Source organism: Lineus longissimus, chromosome 3, assembly GCF_910592395.1.
Source record: "Lineus longissimus chromosome 3, tnLinLong1.2, whole genome shotgun sequence".
Classification (NCBI taxonomy): domain Eukaryota; kingdom Metazoa; phylum Nemertea; class Pilidiophora; order Heteronemertea; family Lineidae; genus Lineus; species Lineus longissimus.
In genome coordinates, this window is record NC_088310.1 from 16,942,531 (window position 1) to 16,948,483 (window position 5,953).

Sequence of the window (5,953 nt, forward strand, 5' to 3'; positions counted from 1 at the left end):
TTAGTCAGGTAATCTCAGGGACCGAAGTTTGGTCCAATATGATTCACCACTTGACCACCAGGGGGCAAAATCCAAAAACCTTAAAAATTTGATTATTCCTTAACTTCTTGCCCGATTGCCACCAATTTGATATCATGGGTACATCTAACCGCCATACAATATATGTCACACAGGTTTTTAATTTGACCTTCTTGTCAAGGTCACAGAGGTCAAATGGCGTAAATTGGCCGTCAGGCCGTAACTATGGCACGTTTCTTAACTGCAATGACTATTGATCACAAATTAAGTACACATGTACCCCTTGGTCAGGTGGTCTCAGGTACCGAAGTTTGGTGCGATCTGATTTGCCGCTTGGCCTCCAGGGAGGGGGCCAAATCGTAAATTCTTCAAAATGCCATTATTCCTAGTATTACTTGCCTGATTGGCACCAATTTTATATCATACGTAGGTACATCTACTTCTAACAACCATTCAATGTGTCACCCGGGTCTTCTTTGATTTGACCTACTTTTCAAGGTCACAGAGGTCGAATGTACTGTAAATTGGCCATTTTGGGGAAATTGTAATTGCTTGGACCTCCATCAAACCTAACACTACATGACACAATACCATGCTCTTTATCCATCTTTCCTCCACATGAGGTGAGCACAATGGCCCTGGCCATTTCATTTATATGGCGTACCCCTCCGACGGCATCCTTTGTCTCACCACAAAGGAATGCGTCTGGTGGCGGGAAACGGGCCGCGAAGACGCCTAAACCCTCTTCCGGTTCCGTTTCCGGGCATATAACCCGGAGGTCTAGCAAACCTCCCGCCACCACCCCTTCCGTCAGCCGAGTTCCGGTTCTGGCCGCGGCTGCGAAGGATGCGGGATCTGACATTATTAATGTCTGTGGTCCCAAGGGAGACTTACATCCAATAAGTCTCCAAGGGTTTAATATACCCCGGACCTCAGGGAACCTTCCGGTTCCTCTGTCGTCCGCTCCCCCGAGTACAAGCTCTTTGTACCCGCGGGAGCACCCTGCTTCCGGTCCGCCGATTGCAGTTCCGGTTACTGACGCGGGCTCCCGTTTTTCAGTAACCGAAGACTCTACTGGGGTTTTTCTCAGTCTTTACTGCGAAATAACCCCAGTCCTCACGGACACAGTAGAGTAGGGCCGGACCTTATAACGCCACCTCCGAAACGCCATGCGTCTTCGGTAACAGCGTTTCCGCCCTCCGTACCTCCTTCTTAAAGGGCTTCCGGTAGCTCCATACCGGCGAAGGAGTTACGGGCATTTCCGGTTTCGGACTTCGTCCTACCGGAAATGCAGGCACCTTCCTACGTTGGCCAACCTCTTGGGTGGAACCAACCGGAAGTGCCACCCCCTCCTCGTAGCAGAGGCGTCGTTCCCATGGAACGAGCTACGCAGAGAGGACATCTGAACTCTGGTTCAGAATATGGGCATTCCGCTTCCGGAAAACCCATTCGCCCGTACATACGGCTTCCAGGGTTCGCTTATGCGCTCACCCTCGCCTCAACCGCCCGTCGTTGAGAGAAGCCGCACGTCGGGTCCGGAACCCGAGTCGGGACAGCAACTGTCCCAGCTCATCCAGATGATAGCAGGTCTTACTGATAGACTCAGCCATATGGAGCAGGGTTCCGGTTCCTCTTGTGCGCCTGGTCCCATCGGATACCCACCATCCGACTCCTCTATTTTAGAGGAATTTTCTGAGAACGAGAGTTCTCAGCCAGGCTACCGCTCCCCCAATCAGGAGGAGCTGTCACCAGAGGAGGCCAGTATCTTGTCGGATATGAGGACACTCAGATCCTTGATCAGAGCGTACCTCCCGCAGGATCTGTGCCCTACCCCGCCGGAACTGCCAGCCTTGTCAACACCGACCTTTTCACTCTGGGGACAGGAAGTGGATCCCAATCCACAGGTTTCTCAAGGCTCCACTCGGGCACTTGAATTCCGTTCTCCCTCCCCGTCGGTGGTAGCAGTCTCTGAACTTTTGGAGCATACAATCAGAGACTCACAAGGCGCCCACCAACGTACTTCCATCCCTGTCCTTCCGGCAGTCGGACCGGAAGCTTGGTGTAAACCGGGGAAGTTGTTCACGGCACAACTTCCTCCCGTTAGGCAGTACCGCGCTGACTATTATCGAGTCAGCTCGGCCGGCTGTCCAGCTGCAGCATCGACTTCCATATTAAAGGACGATGTACAGCTGGACCAACTCGTGCCTAGGGTGACCTCCTCCTCGGCTTACCGAGACCTTAGAGCACAAGAGGGTCTGGCCAAAAACACGTTAGCGGTGCTCTCCTACGCAGAGCACACTAACCTGGCCCTAGCCAGATCCCTAAAAGATAATGAGTCACTATCTGATGACACAAAATCGCTTGTGACATCCTTGTCACATTCGATTAGGCACGCTATTGCTCTGTCCGCCAAGAACGCAGCAAATAACGTCCTACTCCGTAGAGACGCCGCACTGGGCTCTCTCAATGTCATCAGATCCCTCCAGCTGGAAGGGGCCTTAAGAACCGCTCCTATGGACGGTTCTTTCCTGTTCGCAGATTCTGTACAAGAGGCGGCTCAAGCACAGAAAGATTGGGACAAATTATATGCCCCCACTGCGACACAGAGGGCCAAGACCTCTCTACCTAACGCTAGAAAGATAGAGAGGCCCCAGCAGGCATCGGGTTCAATCCCGTACGCCAGGCAGGTCCTGCCTAGGCCTACCCCGCCTAGTCAGCCTGCTCCTGCTGGATCCTTCCGACGGGAAGCGGAGGGTCGCCGGACTGGAAAGAGGAAAAATACTTCCTCTAACCAGGGTGGATCCGGTCCGACTAAGCACTCCTTTCGCCCAAGGGGTGCTGGCCGGAAGAGGTGACTCCCCCCTCCTTTTTCCTCCCGGACGCAAAAAGGAGCCGACTCCGGTAGTCGGGGGCCGTCTGCAAAAATTTGCAGACATTTGGGACGATTGGAGCCCAAAGGGGTCCCCAGTCCCAAACATGTTGAGGTACGGAGTGAAACTAGATTTCAACCGTACCCCCCCCCCCCCCCCCCCCCCGACTACCATATATCCAACCCCAGTTCAGCCACCGAAGGACCCAGTCAAGGCCTCTGCCCTCCAAGCAGAGGTCGCGACATTACTGGAGAAGCAAGCTATCCAGGTCCTTCAAGATCCATGCTCCCCCGGCTTTTACAGCCACGTTTTCTTGGTTCCCAAGAAAGCAGGGACATGGAGGCTGATCATAGACCTTTCCAGGTTAAACACCTTCTTGAATGTTCCTCATTTCAAGATGGAAACCACCAGGTCTATAGCAACGGCGATACAGCCCAACGATTGGGCGGTATCGATGGATTTAACGGATGCGTACTTACATGTACCGATCCATCCAGACTATCAACACTTCCTTCGATTCCATTACGAAGGAAAGACGTATCAATTCAGGGCCCTGCCGTTCGGTCTGGCATCGGCACCCCTAATTTTTACGATGATAGTCACAGCCTTCGTCGCTCCCTTTCACGTGATGGGGTTCAAGCTCCATCACTACCTAGACGATTGGCTACTCCGTTGCAAATCGCGGGAACTACTACTGCAACAACTTCAGGTTCTAAAGCAAAAAGTAGTTTCCGCAGGTTGGATTATCAACGAAACAAAGTCAGAATTCATACCATCCCAAGACTTCGTTTACGTTGGAGTTCGGTTCCTTACGGCCATAGGGAAAATGCTGCCCCCCCTAGACAGGATAAAGAAAATTCTTCATCTCGTCGCAGAATTCAGAGGAAGGACTCAAGCTCCCGCAAGGCGATGCTTGAGCCTTTTGGGACTTCTGAATTCGGCAGCAGACCAAATCCCCCTTGGCCGTCTATATATGCGTTCCATCCAGATGTTTCTAATGTCTCTATGGAAACCCCACAGGGACCCATTAGACAAGTTGGTATTGATACCTCAATACCTACTCAAGAACGTCTGGAACTTCTGGGAGTCGGAGACTCGTCTCCAAAGCGGTGTAGTAGATCTTGCTCCACCGCCCCCAGAAGTGTCCCTGTTCACAGATGCTTCCCTACTAGGGTGGGGAGCACATCTGAACAACGGGGACATGTCCATAAGGGGTCTATGGACAAGGGAGGAGACCATTCTTCCAATAAATATATTGGAAATGAAGGCTGTCCTTCTTGCCGTGAGGGCTCTTTCCCTTCGCCTGAAGAATCGGAGAGTAACCCTGTTCTCCGACAATTCTACAGTAGTAGCATATGTCAGGAGACAGGGAGGCACAAAGTCCGGCATTCTTTGCCAGCTAACTTGGGAGCTTTACCATCTTTGTGCCGACCTTGGAGTATCGATATGTGCCAGACACATACCGGGCAATCGCAACATCCTTGCCGACGCCCTGTCCCGTCAGAACAAGCTAGTTCAGACGGAGTGGACACTCCATCAGGAGATTGTAGACGACCTTTGTCGCCTTTGGCAATCTCCGAAGGTAGATCTGTTCGCCACCAGGCTGAACAATCGCCTTCCCATCTATTACTCTCCACTTCCGGACGAAGAGGCCCTGGAAGTCGACAGCCTTACAGCCTCTTGGGTCGGGCTGAACGCATATGCGTTTCCACCCCTCCCTCTCATCCAACCAGTCCTGAACAAGATCTTGACCAGCCATCCGGTGAGAATAACTCTCATCGCACCTTGCTGGCCAAATCAGGCCTGGTTCCCAGCCTTGCTGGAGCTCCTGATAGATCACCCCAGGAGTCTTCCTACTTGGAAGCACCTCCTGTGGCACCCCCTGGGGAGATGCTACCACCAGAACCCTGGATTTTTCAAGTTTCACGCCTGGAACTTATCCAGTTGCACCTCCACCAGAGAGGCTTTTCGGACATCGCTGTCAAGCGCATGTCCGCACCTCAAAGGGGGTCTACCCTTGATGTGTATCAAGGAAAGTGGTCTACCTTCACTTCCTGGTGCAGGGAGAACGGAGTTAATCCGATCGCTCCCTCTATATACAGATTAGTTGATTTTCTTATTGAATTATTCACGGAAAGACAACTATCTGTCACGGCTATAAAAGGGTACAAGTCCGCCATCGCTTCTACCCTCCGTGTTTTAAGCACCTGGGATCTTCGTTGGGAGGACCAAATAACCCCTCTTTTCAGAGGAATGTTATTAGAGCGTCCTAGACCGGTTCACAACACCCCTAAATGGGACCTTTCTGTTGTCCTTAAGGTGCTCATGAGGCATCCTTTTGAACCCATGTCTATTTCATCCATGAAATATCTGACACTCAAAACGGTCTTTCTAGTAGCCTTGGCTACCGCCCAACGGAGATCAGAGCTCCATGCACTTTCTTTTAAGAAGCTGGCTTTTAGAGAGGGAGGGGAGGTTATCCTGGCTTTTATACCAGGATTTCTGGCGAAGAACCAGGGACCGGCCGCCTCTCGGCCCCCGGTTACTATTCCCTCTCTGTCAGGAACGATCTCTTATGATCTTCCTGACAGAACTTTATGTCCCGTCAGGGCCCTAAAGTTCTACATAAATAGGACAAAACCTCCCGGTATCCGCCAGGGGAGAGAGCGTTTGTTTTTGTCCTATAAGGAGGGAAATAAACGAGAGATAGCGACCGCCACTATTTCAAGGTGGATTGTGGAGACTATTCGTCTTTCCTACAACACCTTGAAGACTTCCTCTGATCTTCGTGCGCTAGCTAACATCTCAGCGCACGAAGTTAGAGCACTAGCCACCTCCTGGGCTAACTACCGAGGAGTTGCTCTTCAAGAAGTCGTTTCCGCTGCATGTTGGAGTAATCACTCCACATTCTCTCGTTTCTACCTACGAGACGTTTCTTCCCTCGTAGATGGCATGCACACAATCGGCCCGATTGTGTCTGCGGGGCATGTTGTTTGATCCTGGCTAGATCAAAAAAGGGGGGGAAGCCCGATTGAAGAGTCAAACGCGCATCTTGCGCCATTTTT